Source organism: Microchirus variegatus (assembly GCF_963457635.1).
Source record: "Microchirus variegatus genome assembly, chromosome: 7".
NCBI lineage: Eukaryota > Metazoa > Chordata > Actinopteri > Pleuronectiformes > Soleidae > Microchirus > Microchirus variegatus.
The window spans coordinates 15,908,410-15,927,422 of record NC_139808.1 but is presented as its reverse complement, the minus strand read 5'-3'; positions in this window follow the sequence as shown (position 1 = coordinate 15,927,422).

The following is a 19,013-nucleotide window of genomic DNA, read 5'->3' as shown; positions in this document are numbered from 1 at the left end:
TAAGAGAAAAATGTCCAACATAGAGTGCGGAATCACATCATTACGGGAGGGTAGCTTGATTTTCTGCTCTGACACAAACTATAACGGCAATCACTTTACTTCAGTTGACAATATTAAAAATCTTAGACCATCAACTACCACATCCAGTCTGGTCCAATCCAATTTGTTTTAAATTGCTTTACAGTAACATTAAAACACATGAAAGTAAGAAAAAAAACTCCTGGGGTCATTGACATCAAAAAGGAATGAGACTTTGATATTAACAAGCAGTTGAAAAGGTAATGAAGTGGCCTATGAGCGTATCTCATCATCGTGTTTGACAGATGGATGATCTATTTTTAATCCACTAAAACTATAGTAATTAATGAACGAAAACATGTCAGTAACATCAGACTAATCTGTTATATTGTGACAAGTGAGTGCACTTAGTTAGACATTTAGGAGCCACGTGACACACGTAAATCGTTTTATTAACCTGTAAGCACACCAAGATGATTTGCATGAAACATGGGATTGTGTAAAAAATCGTGTGAGGAATGTATGCGTATGTGTGTTTGTTGAGTTAAAAACTTCTTCCATTACAAAGTGAGAGAGCGACATTGATCTTTACAGAGAAAGTGATACTGTGTCACTGCAGATCAATTATTATTTTGGTGACAACACATGCTTTTGTTTGTTGTTGACGAACACTGACTGGTTATGGTCGAGCTTTTCCGTGTTACTTTTGACTTCCACGTCAACACCTTTGACACTTTCCTTTCGTCATTTTGTTTAGTATACATTTTAGCAATACACTCATACTTTGGTGTTATTTCAGTGAGTTTTTTTTTTGTTTTTTTTTCAGTTTGAAAATCAGTTTGCTTGAAATTTACATTTGTTCCTGTATGTCCCCTTTTCTTTATTTAATGATGTATGATAGGGCTATTCCACATTTATATATATGTATATATATATATATACATATATATATATATATATATACATATATATATATATACATATATATATATATATATATATATATATATATATATAAATAAAGGGATGATGGGAAGTGAAGTTTACTTGTTCTTTCCCTCTGTCGACTGTGTTCTATACTGCATTCCTGTAGCCACGTGTCGTCCTGTATGCGAGTACTGCATGTCCCCAGTATTCACTCCCCAAAGTGTTTTTTGCTCCATGTGTGAAGTCACTGGTGGGTTCGTCATGCTTCTGCCTTCTAGGAAAACCCACTCAGGGCAAGAACATTGAAATAAAGGTGAACAGCTAATGTGGAAAAGATTTCTTGCCTCATTTATTTGTCTTATTGCTGTGGCCATTCTCCCGAGTTTGCCATTCATGAAGGTGATGTGTCTGAGATGCATTCACAACAGCAGCAGAGTGTTCCGAATAACCAGGTGAGAGGTGAGTCCAGTTGGAGCATGCAAGACATGCAGATATTATCCGAATGTGCGACAGAAGAATTTTCCGAAACATGTCCAGAGTGACTTTAGCTACAGCCATGGTGTCCCAGGTAAATGTTACTATTTTACTTTTCTGCAAACAATAAGGAAAGTTTCAGTTGTCCATCATGTAGAGGGGAAACATGTTTGAATAAATACGCTTTGCTTGATAGTTAATATACATAGATTTGGGACAAAATGTATTTATTCTGTGAGATCTGTGAAACATTTTTGATTATTAGCATACTATATCAATGACTGGGAAATCAACATTTGATAAACCATTGCAATATTATAAGAATAAAGTCGTAATATTGTCAGACAGTATTTTTTCACCAGTGCGATTAGAAACTTTGTTTTGACAATACCTTTATTATATACAGGGTGCAGTGACGTAATGTGGCGCATTACTTTAATTATTAGCTGTTTTCATCAGACCAACTAGATCAACGATGTAAAACTTTGGAAAAAAAAAATTATTCAAAAAAAAGACATAGTATAGTATGACGTTTTTGTCAAATTTTGGACAACTGTATAGTATGATGTTTTTGTCAAACTTTGATGCAACATTTTTTTTTCAAAAAAATTGTTAAATGTTGGACGACATAGTATAGTATGTCCTTTTTGTCAAATTTTGGACCAAATTCTTTTTTCCAAAAATGGTCAAATTTTTAAGACATAGTATAGTATGACGTACTACATATTATAGACTGACGTTTTTGTCACGTTTTGGACCAAAAAAATGTTTTTCAAAAAAATTGTTAAATGTTGGACGACATAGTATAGTATGTCCTTTTTGTCAAATTTTGGACCAAATTCTTTTTTCCAAAAATGGTCAAATTTTTAAGACATAGTATAGTATGACGTACTACATATTATAGACTGACGTTTTTGTCACGTTTTGGACCAAAAAAATGTTTTTCAAAAAAATGGTCAGATTTTGGACGACATAGTATAGTATGACGTACTACATAGTATAGTATGACGTTTTTGTCCAGTTTTGGACCAAAAAAACGTTTTTCAAAAAAAAACTCAGATTTTGGACGACATAGTATAGTATGTCGTTTTTGTCAAATTTTGGACCAAAGGTTTTTTTCCAAAAATGGTCACATTTTGGAGACATAGTATAGTATGAAGTACTACATAGTATAGACTGACGTTTTTGTCAAGTCTTGGACCAAAAAAACGTTTTTCAAAAAAAAAGTTCTGATTTTGGACGACATAGTATAGTATGTCCTTTTTGTCAAATTTTGGACCAAATTCTTTTTTCCAAAAATTGTCAAATTTTGAAGACATAGTATAGTATGACGTACTACATAGTATAGACTGACGTTTTTGTCACGTTTTGGACCAAAAAAATGTTTTTCAAAAAAATGGTCAGATTTTGGACGACATAGTATAGTATGTCGTTTTTGTCAAATTTTGGACCAAAAGTTTTTTTTCCAAAAATGGTCACATTTTGAAGACATAGTATAGTATGATGTACTGCATAGTATAGTATGACGTTTTTGTCCAGTTTTGGACCAAAAAAACGTTTTTCAAAAAAAAACTTCAGATTTTGGACGACATAGTATAGTATGACGTTTTTGTCCAGTTTTGGACAAAAAAAACGTTTTTCAAAAAAAAGATTTCAGATTTTGGACGACATAGTATAGTATGTCGTTTTTGTCAAATTTTGGACCAAAGGTTTTTTCCAAAAATGGTCACATTTTGGAGACATAGTATAGTATGAAGTACTACATAGTATAGACTGACGTTTTTGTCAAGTCTTGGACCAAAAAAACGTTTTTCAAAAAAGAATTCTGATTTTGGACGACATAGTATAGTATGTCGTTTTTGTCAAATTTTGGACCAAATTCTTTTTTCCAAAAATGGTCAAATTTTTAAGACATAGTATAGTATGACGTACTACATAGTATAGACTGACGTTTTTGTCACGTTTTGGACCAAAAAAATGTTATTCAAAAAAATGGTCAGATTTTGGACGACATAGTATAGTATGTCGTTTTTGTCAAATTTTGGACCAAAAGTTTTTTTTCCAAAAATGGTCACATTTTGGAGACATAGTATAGTATGACGTACTTCATAGTATAGTATGACGTTTTTGTCCAGTTTTGGACCAAAAAAACGTTTTTCAAAAAAAAATTCAGATTTTGGACGACATAGTATAGTATGTCGTTTTTTGTCAAATTTTGGACCAAAGGTTTTTTTTCCAAAAATGGTCACATTTTGGAGACATAGTATAGTATGACGTACTACATAGTATAGTATGACGTTTTTGTCAAGTTTTAGACAAAAAAAACGTTTTTAAAAAAAAAATTCAGATTTTGGACGACATAGTATAGTATGTCGTTTTTGTCAAATTTTGGACCAAAGGTTTTTTTTCCAAAAATGGTCACATTTTGGAGACATAGTATAGTATGAAGTACTACATAGTATAGACTGACGTTTTTCTCAAGTTTTGGACCAAAAAAACGTTTTTCAAAAAAAAATTCTGATTTTGGACGACATAGTATAGTATGTCCTTTTTGTCAAATTTTGGACCAAATTCTTTTTTCCAAAAATGGTCAAATTTTTAAGACATAGTATAGTATGACGTACTACATAGTATAGACTGACGTTTTTGTCACGTTTTGGACCAAAACAATGTTTTTCAAAAAAATGGTCAGATTTTGGACGACATAGTATAGTATGTCGTTTTTGTCAAATTTTGGACCAAAAGTTTTTTTTCCAAAAATGGTCACATTTTGAAGACATAGTATAGTATGACGTACTGCATAGTATAGTATGACGTTTTTGTCCAGTTTTGGACCAAAAAAACGTTTTTCAAAAAAAAATTCAGATTTTGGACGACATAGTATAGTATGACGTTTTTGTCCAGTTTTGGACAAAAAAAACGTTTTTCAAAAAAAAGATTTCAGATTTTGGACGACATAGTATAGTATGTCGTTTTTGTCAAATTTTGGACCAAAGGTTTTTTCCAAAAATGGTCACATTTTGGAGACATAGTATAGTATGACGTACTACATAGTATAGACTGACGTTTTTGTCACGTTTTGGACCAAAAAAATGTTTTTCAAAAAAATGGTCAGATTTTGGACGACATAGTATAGTATGTCGTTTTTGTCAAATTTTGGAACAAAGGTTTTTTCCAAAAATGGTCACATTTTGGAGACATAGTATAGTATGAAGTACTACATAGTATAGACTGACGTTTTTGTCAAGTCTTGGACCAAAAAAACGTTTTTCAAAAAAATGGTCAGATTTTGGACGACATAGTATAGTATGTCCTTTTTGTCAAATTTTGGACCAAATTCTTTTTTCCAAAAATGGTCAAATTTTTAAGACATAGTATAGTATGACGTACTACATAGTATAGACTGACGTTTTTGTCACGTTTTGGACCAAAAAAATGTTTTTCAAAAAAATGGTCAGATTTTGGACGACATAGTATAGTATGTCGTTTTTGTCAAATTTTGGACCAAAGGTTTTTTTTTCCAAAAATTGACACATTTTGGAGACATAGTATAGTATGACGTACTACATAGTATAGTACGACGTTTTTGTCAAGTTTTGGACCAAAAAAACGTTTTTCAAAAAAAAATTCAGATTTTGGACGACAAAGTATAGTATGTTATTTTTGTCAAATTTTGGACCAAAGGTTTTTTTCCAAAAATGGTCACATTTTGGAGACATAGTATAGTATGACGTACTACATAGTATAGACTGACGTTTTTGTCACGTTTTGGACCAAAAAAATGTTTTTCAAAAAAAATGTCAGATATTGGACGACATAGTATAGTATGTCGTTTTTGTCAAATTTTGTACCAAAGGTTTTTTTTCCAAAGATGGTCACATTTTGGAGACATAGTATAGTATGACGTACTACATAGTATAGTATGACGTTATTGTCAAGTTTTGGACCAAAAAAACGTTTTTCAAAAAAAAATTCAGATTTTGAACGACATAGTATAGTATGTCGTTTTTGTCAAATTTTGGACCAAAGGTTTTTTTTTCCAAAAATGGTCGAATTTTGAAGACATAGTATAGTATGACATACTACATAGTATAGACTGAAGTTTTTGTCAAGTTTTGGACCAAAACAATTTTTTTCAAATAAAAATTCAGATTTTGGACGACATAGTATAGTATGTCGTTTTTGTCAAATTTTGTACCAAAGGTTTTTTTTCCAAAGATGGTCACATTTTGGAGACATAGTATAGTATGACGTACTACATAGTATAGTATGACGTTTTTGTCAAGTTTTGGACCAAAAAAACGTTTTTCAAATAAAAATTCAGATTTTGGACGACATAGTATAGTATGTCGTTTTTGTCAAATTTTGGACCAAAGGTTTTTTTTCCAAAAATGGTCACATTTTGTAGACATAGTATAGTATGACGTACGACATAGTATAGTATGACGTTTTTGTCAAGTTTTGGACCAAAAAAACGTTTTTTCAAAAAAAAATTAAGATTTTGGACGACATTGTATAGTATGTCGTTTTTGTCAAATTTTGGACCAAGGGTTTTTTTTTTCCAAAAATTGTCACATTTTGGAGACATAGTATAGTATGACGTACTACATAGTATAGTATGACGTTTTTGTCAAGTTTTGGACCAAAAAAACGTTTTTCAAATAAAAATTCAGATTTTGGACGACATAGTATAGTATGTCATATTTATAAAATTTTGGACCAAAGGTTTTTTTTCCAAAAATGGTCACATTTTGGAGACATAGTATAGTATGACGCACTACATAGTATAGTATGACGTTTTTGTCAAGTTTTGGACCAAAAAAACGTTTTTCAAATAAAAATTCAGATTTTGGACGACATAGTATAGTATGTCGTATTTATCAAATTTTGGACCAAATTGTTTTTATCCAAAGATGGTCACATTTTGAAGACATAGTATAGTATGACGTACTACATTGTATAGACTGACGTTTTTGTCAAGTTTTGGACCAAAAAAACGTTTTTCAAAAAAAAAATTTGATTTTGGACGACATAGTATAGTATGTCCTTTTTGTCAAATTTTGGACCAAATTCTTTTTTCCAAAAATGGTCAAATTTTTAAGACATAGTATAGTATGACGTACTACATAGTATAGACTGACGTTTTTGTCACGTTTTGGACCAAAAAAATGTTTTTCAAAAAAATGGTCAGATTTTGGACGACATAGTATAGTATGTCGTTTTTGTCAAATTTTGGACCAAAAGTTTTTTTTCCAAAAATGGTCACATTTTGAAGACATAGTATAGTATGACGTACTACATAGTATAGTATGACGTTTTTGTCCAGTTTTGGACCAAAAAAACGTTTTTCAAAAAAAAATTCAGATTTTGGACGACATAGTATAGTATGTCGTTTTTGTCAAATTTTGGACCAAAGGTTTTTTTTCCAAAAATGGTCACATTTTGGAGACATAGTACAGTATGACATACTACATAGTATAGTATGACGTTTTTGTCCAGTTTTGGACAAAAAAAACGTTTTTCAAAAAAAAGATTTCAGATTTTGGACGACATAGTATAGTATGTCGTTTTTGTCAAATTTTGGACCAAAGGTTTTTTTCCAAAAATGGTCACATTTTGGAGACATAGTATAGTATGACGTACTACATAGTATAGTATGACGTACTACATAGTATAGTATGACGTTTTTGTCAAGTTTTGGACCAAAAAAACGTTATTCAAAAAAAAATTCAGATTTTGGACGACATAGTATAGTATGTCGTTTTTGTCAAATTTTGGACCAAAGGTTTTTTTCCAAAAATGGTCACATTTTGGAGACATAGTATGTATGACGTACTACATAGTATAGTATGACGTTTTTGTCAAGTTTTGGACCAAAAAAACGTTTTTCGAATAAAAATTCATATTTTGGACGACAGTATAGTATGTCGTTTTTGTCAAATTTTGGACGACATAGCATAGTATGACGTTTTTGTCAAATTTTGGACGACATAGTATAGTATGACGTTTTTGTCAAATTTTGGACGACATAGTATAGTATGACGTTTTTGTCAAATTTTGGACGACATAGCATAGTATGACGTTTTTGTCAAATTTTGGAGACATAATATAGTATGTCGTACTACATAGTATAGACTGACGTTTTTGTCACGTTTTGGACCAAAAAATGTTTTTCAAAAAAATGGTCAGATTTTGGACGACATAGTATAGTATGACGTACTACATTGTATAGACTGACGTTTTTGTCACGTTTTGGACCAAAAAATGTTTTTCAAAAAAATGGTCAGATTTTGGACGACATAGTATAGTATGACGTACTACATAGTATAGACTGACGTTTTTGTCACGTTTTGGACCAAAAAAATGTTTTTCAAAAAAATGGTCAGATTTTGGACGACATAGTATAGTATGTCGTTTTTGTCAAATTTTGGACCAAAGGTTTTTTTTCCAAAAATGGTCACATTTTGGAGACATAGTACAGTATGACATACTACATAGTATAGTATGACGTTTTTGTCCAGTTTTGGACAAAAAAAACGTTTTTCAAAAAAAAGATTTCAGATTTTGGACGACATAGTATAGTATGTCGTTTTTGTCAAATTTTGGACCAAAGGTTTTTTTCCAAAAATGGTCACATTTTGGAGACATAGTATAGTATGACGTACTACATAGTATAGTATGACGTTTTTGTCAAGTTTTGGACCAAAAAAACGTTATTCAAAAAAAAATTCAGATTTTGGACGACATAGTATAGTATGTCGTTTTTGTCAAATTTTGGACCAAAGGTTTTTTTCCAAAAATGGTCACATTTTGGAGACATAGTATGTATGACGTACTACATAGTATAGTATGACGTTTTTGTCAAGTTTTGGACCAAAAAAACGTTTTTCGAATAAAAATTCATATTTTGGACGACATAGTATAGTATGACGTTTTTGTCAAATTTTGGACGACATAGCATAGTATGACGTTTTTGTCAAATTTTGGAGACATAATATAGTATGTCGTACTACATAGTATAGACTGACGTTTTTGTCACGTTTTGGACCAAAAAACGTTTTTCAAAAAAATGGTCAGATTTTGGACGACATAGTATAGTATGACGTACTACATTGTATAGACTGACGTTTTTGTCACGTTTTGGACCAAAAAATGTTTTTCAAAAAAATGGTCAGATTTTGGACGACATAGTATAGTATGACGTACTACATAGTATAGACTGACGTTTTTGTCACGTTTTGGACCAAAAAAATGTTTTTCAAAAAAATGGTCAGATTTTGGACGACATAGTATAGTATGTCGTTTTTGTCAAATTTTGTACCAAAGGTTTTTTTTCCAAAAATTGTCACATTTTGGAGACATAGTATAGTATGACGTACTACATAGTATAGTATGACGTTATTGTCAAGTTTTGGACCAAAAAAACGTTTTTCAAAAAAAAATTCAGATTTTGGACGACATAGTATAGTATGTCGTTTTTGTCAAATTTTGGACCAAAAGTTTTTTTTACAAAAATGGTCACATTTTGGAGACATAGTATAGTATGACGTACTACATAGTATAGACCAGGGGTCACCAACGTGGTGCCCGCGGGCACCTGGTAGCCCGCAGGCAGCCAATACGGTGCCCGCGGGCTCACTTCACTTCACCTCACTTGCATGTATCCATATGATGGCTCAGTAAAATATCTTTGATATTGTTTATAAAAACTGATAATCGTTAGGAGTTATCAGTGGAATGAATGTGTATGCAGTTGAATGCATAATATTAATCATTTAAATGGTAAACAAAAAAAAAATGTTAATGTGGTAGCCCTCCATATTACTTTTTTACCCTTAAGGTAGCTCTCATCTCAAAAAGATTGGTGACCCCTGGTATAGTATGTCGTTTTTGTCAAATTTTGTACCAAAGTTTTTTTTTCCAAAGATGGTCACATTTTGGAGACATAGTATAGTATGACGTACTACATAGTATAGTATGACGTTATTGTCAAGTTTTGGACCAAAAAAAGTTTTTCAAAAAAAAATTCAGATTTTGGACGACATAGTATAGTATGTCGTTTTTGTCAAATTTTGGACCAAAGGTTTTTTTTCCAGAAATGGTCACATTTTGGAGACATAGTATAGTATGACGTACTACATAGTATAGTATGACGTTTTTGTCCAGTTTTGGACCAAAAAAACGTTTTTCAAAAAAAAAAGTTCAGATTTTGGACGACATAGTATAGTATGTCGTTTTTGTCAAATTTTGGACCAAAGGTTTTTTTTCCAAAAATGGTCACATTTTGGAGACATAGTATATTATGACGTACTACATAGTATAGTATGACGTTTTTGTCAAGTTTTGGACCAAAAAAACGTGTTTCAAAAAAAAAGTTCAGATTTTGGACGACATAGTATAGTATGTCATTTTTGTCAAATTTTGGACCAAAGCTTTTTTTTCCAAAAATGGTCACATTTTGGAGACATAGTATAGTATGACGTACTACATAGTATAGACTGACGTTTTTGTCACGTTTTGGACCAAAAAAATGTTTTTCAAAAAAATGGTCAGATTTTGGACGACATAGTTTAGTATGTCGTTTTTGTCAAATTTTGGACCAAAGGTTTTTTTTCCAAAGATGGTCACATTTTGGAGACATAGTATAGTATGGCGTACTACATAGTATAGTATGACGTTATTGTCAAGTTTTGGACCAAAAAAACGTTTTTCAAAAAAAAAATTCAGATTTTGGACGACATAGTATAGTATGTTGTTTTTGTCAAATTTTGGACCAAAGGTTTTTTTTCCAAAAATGGTCACATTTTGGAGACATAGTATAGTATGAAGTACTACATAGTATAGACTGACGTTTTTGTCAAGTTTTGGACCAAAAAAACGTTCTTCAAAAAAAATTCAGATTTTGGACGACATAGTATAGTATGTCATTTTTGTCAAATTTTGGACCAAATTCTTTTTTCCAAAAATGCTCAAATTTTTAAGACATAGTATAGTATGACGTACTACATAGTATAGTATGACGTTTTTGTCAAGTTTTGGACCAAAAAAACGTTTTTCAAATAAAAATTCAGATTTTGGACGACATAGTTTGGTATGTCGTTTTTATCAAATTTTGGACCAAAGGTTTTTTTTCCAAAAATGGTCACATTCTGGAGACATAGTATAGTATGACGTACTACATAGTATAGTATGTCGTTTTTGTCAAATTTTGGACCAAATTCTTCTTTCCAAAAATGGTCAAATTTTTAAGACATAGTATAGTATGACGTACTACATGGTATAGACTGACGTTTTTGTCACGTTTTGGACCAAAAAAATGTTTTTCAAAAAAATGGTCAGATTTTGGACGACATAGTATAGTATGTCGTTTTTGTCAAATTTTGTACCAAAGGTTTTTTTTCCAAAAATTGTCACATTTTGGAGACATAGTATAGTATGACGTACTACATAGTATAGTATGACGTTATTGTCAAGTTTTGGACCAAAAAAATGTTTTTCAAAAAAAATGTCAGATATTGGACGACATAGTATAGTATGTCGTTTTTGTCAAATTTTGGACCAAAGGTTTTTTTTCCAAAGATGGTCACATTTTGGAGACATAGTATAGTATGACGTACTACATAGTATAGTATGTCGTTATTGTCAAGTTTTGGACCAAAAAAACGTTTATCAAAAAAAAAATCAGATTTTGGACGACATAGTATAGTATGTTGTTTTTGTCAAATTTTGGACCAAAGGTTTTTTTTCCAAAAATGGTCACATTTTGGAGACATATTATAGTATGAAGTACTACATAGTATAGACTGACGTTTTTGTCACGTTTTGGACCAAAAAAATGTTTTTCAAAAAAAATTCAGATTTTGGACGACATAGTATAGTATGTTGTTTTTGTCAAATTTTGTACCAAAGGTTTTTTTTCAAAAAATTGTCACATTTTGGAGACATAGTATAGTATGACGTACTACATAGTATAGTATGACGTTTTTGTCAAGTTTTGGACCAAAAAAACGTTTTTCAAATAAAAATATGTCGTTTTGGACGACATAGTATAGTATGTCGTTTTTATCAAATTTTGGACCAAAGCTTTTTTTTCCAAAGATGGTCACATTTTGGAGACATAGTATATTATGGCGTACTACATAGTATAGTATGACGTTATTGTCAAGTTTTGGACCAAAAAAACGTTTTTCAAATAAAAATTCAGATTTTGGACGACATAGTATAGTATGTCCTTTTTGTCAAATTTTGGACCAAATTCTTTTTTCCAAAAATGGTCAAATTTTTAAGACATAGTATAGTATGACGTACTACATGGTATAGACCAGGGGTCACCAACCTTTTTGAGACAGAGAGCTACCTTAAGGGTAAAAAATAACATGGAGGGCTACCATATAATATTTTTTTGTTTGTTTACCATTTAAATGATTAATATTATGCATTCAACTGCATACACATTATTTCCAATGCTTACTCCTAACGATTACCAGTTTTTATTAACAATATCAAAGATATTTTACTGAGCGATCATACGGATACATGCAAGTGAGGTGAAGTGAAGTGAGCCCGCGGGCACCGTATTGGCTGCCTGCGGGCTACCAGGTGCCCGCGGGCACCACATTGGTGACCCCTGGTATAGACTGACGTTTTTGTCACGTTTTGGACCAAAAAAATGTTTTTTAAATAAAAATTCAGATTTTGGACGACATAGTATAGTATGTCGTTTTTATCAAATTTTGGACCAAAGGTTTTTTTTCCAAAAATGGTCACATTTTGGAGACATAGTATAGTATGAAGTACTACATAGTATAGACTGACGTTTTTGTCAAGTTTTGGACCAAAAAAACGTTTTTCAAAAAAAAATTCTAATTTTGGACGACATAGTATAGTATGTCCTTTTTGTCAAATTTTGGACCAAATTCTTTTTTCCAAAAATGGTCAAATTTTTAAGACATAGTATAGTATGACGTACTACATAGTATAGACTGACGTTTTTGTCACGTTTTGGACCAAAAAAATGTTTTTCAAAAAAATGGTCAGATTTTGGACGACATAGTATAGTATGTCGTTTTTGTCAAATTTTGGACCAAATTGTTTTTTTCCAAAGATAGTCACATTTTGAAGACACAGTATAGTATGACGTACTACATAGTATAGTATGACGTTATTGTCCAGTTTTGGACCAAAAAAACGTTTTTCAAAAAAAAATTCAGATTTTGGACGACATAGTATAGTATGTCGTTTTTGTCAAATTTTGGACCAAAGGTTTTTTTCCCAAAAATGGTCACATTTTGGAGACATAGTATAATATGACGTACTACATAGTATAGTATGACGTTTTTGTCAAGTTTTGGACCAAAAAAACGTTTTTCAAAAAAAAATTCAGATTTTGGACCACATAGTATAGTATGTCGTTTTTGTCAAATTTTGGACCAAAGGTTTTTTTCCAAAAATGGTCACATTTTGGAGACATAGTATAGTATGACGTACTACATAGTATAGACTGACGTTTTTGTCACGTTTTGGACCAAAAAAATGTTTTTCAAAAAAATGGTCAGATTTTGGACGACATAGTATAGTATGTCGTTTTTGTCAAATTTTGGACCAAAGGTTTTTTTTTCCAAAAATGGTCAAATTTTGAAGACATAGTATGGTATGACGTACTACATAGTATAGACTGACGTTTTTGTCAAGTTTTGGACCAAAACAATTTTTTTCAAAAAAAATGTCAGATATTGGACGACATAGTATAGTATGTCGTTTTTGTCAAATTTTGGACCAAAGGTTTTTTTTCCAAAGATGGTCACATTTTGGACGACAGTATAAAATGACTTTTTTGTCAAATTTTTAACGACATAGTATAGTATGACGTTTTTGTCAAATTTTGGACGACATAGCATAGTATGACGTTTTTGTCAAATTTTGGACGCATAGTATAGTATGACGTTTTTGTCAAACTTTGGAAGACATAGTAAAGTATGATGTTTTTGTCAAATTTTGGACGACATAGTATAGTATGACGTTTTCGTCAAATTTTGGACGACAGAATAGGATGAGGTTTTTGTCAAATTTTGGACGACATAGTATAGTATGCCGTTTTTGTCAAATTTTGGATGACAGAATAGTATGACATTTTTGTCAAATTTTGGACAACATAGTATAGTATGATGTTTTTGTCAAATTTTTGACAACATAGTATAGTATGACGTTTTTGTCAAATTTTGGAATACAGTATAGTATGAAGTTTTTGTCAAATTTTGGACGACATAGTATAGTATGACTTTTTGTCAAATTTTGGACGACATAGCATAGTATGACGTTTTTGTCAAATTTTGGACGACAGTATAGTATGACGTTTTTGTCAAATTTTGAAGACATAGTATAGTATGACGTTTTTGTCAAATTTTGGACGACATCGTATAGTATGACGTTTTTGTCAAATTTTGGACGACAGTATAGTATGGCGTTTTTGTCAAATTTTGAACGACAAAGTATAGTATGACGTTTTTGTCAAATTTTGGACGACAGTATAGTATGACGTTTTTGTCAAATTTTGGATGACATAGTATAACATGCCGTTTTTGTCAAATTTTGGACGACATAGAATAGTATGACGTTTTTGTCAAATTTTGGACAACAGTGTAATATGACGTTTTTGTCAAATTTTGGACGACATAGTATAGTATGTCGTTTTTGTCAAATTTTGGACCAAAGGTTTTTTTCCCAAAAATGGTCACATTTTGGAGACATAGTATAGTATGACGTACTACATAGTATAGTATGACGTTTTTGTCAAGTTTTGGACCAAAAAAACGCTTTTCAAAAAAAAATTCAGATTTTGGACCACATAGTATAGTATGTCATTTTTGTCAAATTTTGGACCAAAGGTTTTTTTTCCAAAAATGGTCACATTTTGGAGACATAGTATAGTATAACATACTACATAGTATAGTATGACGTTTTTGTCAAGTTTTGGACCAAAAAAACGTTTTTCAAAAAAAAATTCAGATTTTGGACGACATAGTATAGTATGTCGTTTTTGTCAAATTTTGGACCAAAAAAATGTTTTTCAAAAAAATGGTCAGATTTTGGACGACATAGAATAGTATGTCGTTTTTGTCAAATTTTGGACCAAAGGTTTTTTTTCCCAAAAATGGTCAAATTTTGAAGACATAGTATGGTATGACGTACTACATAGTATAGACTGACGTTTTTGTCAAGTTTTGGACCAAAACAATTTTTTTCAAAAAAAATGTCAGATATTGGACGACATAGTATAGTATGTCGTTTTTGTCAAATTTTGGACCAAAGGTTTTTTTTCCAAAGATGGTCACATTTTGGACGACAGTATAAAATGACGTTTTTGTCAAATTTTGAACGACATAGTATAGTATGACGTTTTTGTCAAATTTTGGACGACATAGCATAGTATGAATTTTTTGTCAAATTTTGGACGACATAGTATAGTATGACGTTTTCGTCAAATTTTGGACGACAGAATAGGATGAGGTTTTTGTCAAATTTTGGACGACATAGTATAGTATGCCGTTTTTGTCAAATTTTGGATGACATAGAATAGTATGACATTTTTGTCAAATTTTGGACAACATAGTATAGTATGATGTTTTTGTCAAATTTTTGACAACATAGTATAGTATGACGTTTTTGTCAAATTTTGGAATCCAGTATAGTATGAAGTTTTTGTCAAATTTTGGACGACATAGTATAGTATGACGTTTTTGTCAAATTTTGGAAGACAGTATAGTATGACGTTTTTGTCAAATTTCGGACGACAGTATAGTATGACGTTTTTGTCAAATTTTGGACGACAGTATAGTATGACGTTTTTGTCAAATTGTGAAGACAGTATAGTATGACGTTTTTGACAATTTTTGAAGACATTGAATAGTATGACGTTTTTGTCAAATTTTGGACGACATAATATAGTATGCCATTTTTGTCAAATTTTGGACGACATAGTATAGTATGACTTTTTTGTCAAATTTTGGACGACATTGTATAGTATGACGTTTTTGTCAAATTTTGGAAGACGTAGTATAGTATGACGTTCTTGTAAAATTTTGAAGACATAGTATAGTATGACGTTTTTTGTCAAATTTTGGACGACATAGCATAGTATGACGTTTTTGTCAAATTTTGGACGACATCGTATAGTATGACGTTTTTGTCAAATTTTGGACGACAGTATAGTATGGCGTTTTTGTCAAATTTTGAACGACATAGTATAGTATGACGTTTTTGTCAAATTTTGGACGACAGTATAGTATGACGTTTTTGTCAAATTTTGGATGACATAGTATAGCATGCCGTTTTTGTCAAATTTTGGACGACATAGAATAGTATGACGTTTTTGTCAAATTTTGGACAACAGTGTAATATGACGTGTTTGTCAAATTTTGGAAGACATAGTATAGTATGACGTTTTTGTCAAATTTTTGACGACATAGTATAGTATGACGTTTTTGTCAAATTTTGGAAGACAGTATAGTATGACGTTTTTGTCAAATTTCAGACGACAGTATAGTATGACTTTTTTGTCAAATTTTGGACGACATAGTATAGTAGGACGTTTTTGTCAAATGTTGGAAGACAGTATAGTATGACGTTTTTGTCAAATTTTGGACGACATAGTATAGTATGACTTTTTCTCAAATTTTGGACGACATAGCATAGTATGACGTTTTTGTCAAATTTTGGACGACAGTATAGTGTGACGTTTTTTCAAATTTTGAAGACATAGTATAGTATGACGTTTTTGTCAAATTTTGGACGACACTATAGTATGAAGTTTTTGTCAAATTTTGGACGACAGTATAGTATGGCATTTTTGTCAAATTTTGAACGACAGTATAGTATGACGTTTTTGTCAAATTTTGGACGACAGTATAGTATGACGTTTTTGTCAAATTTTGGATGACATAGTATAGCATGCCGTTTTTGTCAAATTTTGGACGACATAGAATAGTATGACGTTTTTGTCAAATTTTGGACGACAGTGTAATATGACGTTTTTGTCAAATTTTGGACGACATAGTATAGTATGCCGTTTTTGTCAAATTTTGGACGACATAGTATAGTATGACCTTTTTGTCAAATTTTGGACAACATAGTATAGTATGATGTTTTTGTCAAATTTTGGACGACATAGTATAGTATGACGTTTTTGTCAAATTTTGGAAGACAGAATAGTATGACGTTTTTGTCAAATTTCGGACGACAGTATAGTATGACATTTCTGTCAAATTTTGGACGACAGTATAGTATGACGTTTTTGTCAAATTTTGGACGACAGTATAGTTTGACGTTTTTGTCAAATTTTGAAGACATAGTATAGTATGACGTTTTTGTCAAATTTTGGACGACATAATATAGTATGCCATTTTTGTCAAATTTTGGACGACATAGTATAGTATGACGTTTTTGTCAAATTTCGGACGACATAGTATAGTATGACGTTTTTGTCAAATTTTGGACGACATAGTATAGTATGACGTTTTTGTCAAATTTTGGAAGACAGTATAGTATGACGTTTTTGTCAAATTTCGGACGACAGTATAGTATGACGTTTTTGTCAAATTTTGGACGACAGTATAGTATGACGTTTTTGTCAAATTGTGAAGACAGTATAGTATGACGTTTTTGACAATTTTTGAAGACATTGAATAGTATGACGTTTTTGTCAAATTTTGGACGACATAATATAGTATGCCATTTTTGTCAAATTTTGGACGACATAGTATAGTATGACTTTTTTGTCAAATTTTGGACGACATTGTATAGTATGACGTTTTTGTCAAATTTTGGAAGACGTAGTATAGTATGACGTTCTTGTAAAATTTTGAAGACATAGTATAGTATGATGTTTTTGTCAAATTTTGGACGACATAGTATAGTATGACGTTTTTGTCAAATTTTGGACGACGTAGTTAAGTATGACGTTTTTGTCAAATTTTGGACGACATAGTACAGTATGACGTTCTTGTAAAATTTTGAAGAAATAGTATAGTATGACGTTTTTGGTCAAATTTTGGACGACATAGCATAGTATGACGTTTTTGTCAAATTTTGGACAACATAGAATAGTATGACGTTTTAAATTTTGGACGACAGTATAATATGACGTTTTTGTCAAATTTTGACGACATAGCATAGTATGACGTTTTTGTCAAATTTTCAATTTTGGAGGCCATAGCATAGTATGACGTTTTTGTTAAATTTTGGACGACATAGAATAGTATGCCGTTTTTGTCAAATTTTGGACGACATAATATAGTATCCCATTTTTGTCAAATTTTGGACGACATAGTATAGTATGACGTTTTTGTCAAATTTTGGACGACATAGTATAGTATGACGTTTTTCTCAAATTTTGGACGACATAGCATAGTATGACGTTTTTGTCAAATTTTGGACGACAGTATAGTGTGACGTTTTTTCAAATTTTGAAGACATAGTATAGTATGACGTTTTTGTCAAATTTTGGACGACACTATAGTATGAAGTTTTTGTCAAATTTTGGACGACAGTATAGTATGGCATTTTTGTCAAATTTTGAACGACAGTATAGTATGACGTTTTTGTCAAATTTTGGACGACAGTATAGTATGACGTTTTTGTCAAATTTTGGATGACATAGTATAGCATGCCGTTTTTGTCAAATTTTGGACGACATAGAATAGTATGACGTTTTTGTCAAATTTTGGACGACAGTGTAATATGACGTTTTTGTCAAATTTTGGACGACATAGTATAGTATGCCGTTTTTGTCAAATTTTGGACGACATAGTATAGTATGACCTTTTTGTCAAATTTTGGACAACATAGTATAGTATGATGTTTTTGTCAAATTTTGGACGACATAGTATAGTATGACGTTTTTGTCAAATTTTGGAAGACAGAATAGTATGACGTTTTTGTCAAATTTCGGACGACAGTATAGTATGACATTTCTGTCAAATTTTGGACGACAGTATAGTATGACGTTTTTGTCAAATTTTGAAGACAGTATAGTATGACGTTTTTGTCAAATTTTGGACGACAGTATAGTTTGACGTTTTTGTCAAATTTTGAAGACATAGTATAGTATGACGTTTTTGTCAAATTTTGGACGACATAATATAGTATGCCATTTTTGTCAAATTTTGGACGACATAGTATAGTATGACGTTTTTGTCAAATTTCGGACGACATAGTATAGTATGACGTTTTTGTCAAATTTTGGACGACATAGTATAGTATGACGTTTTTGTCAAATTTTGGAAGACAGTATAGTATGACGTTTTTGTCAAATTTCGGACGACAGTATAGTATGACGTTTTTGTCAAATTTTGGACGACAGTATAGTATGACGTTTTTGTCAAATTGTGAAGACAGTATAGTATGACGTTTTTGACAATTTTTGAAGACATTGAATAGTATGACGTTTTTGTCAAATTTTGGACGACATAATATAGTATGCCATTTTTGTCAAATTTTGGACGACATAGTATAGTATGACTTTTTTGTCAAATTTTGGACGACATTGTATAGTATGACGTTTTTGTCAAATTTTGGAAGACGTAGTATAGTATGACGTT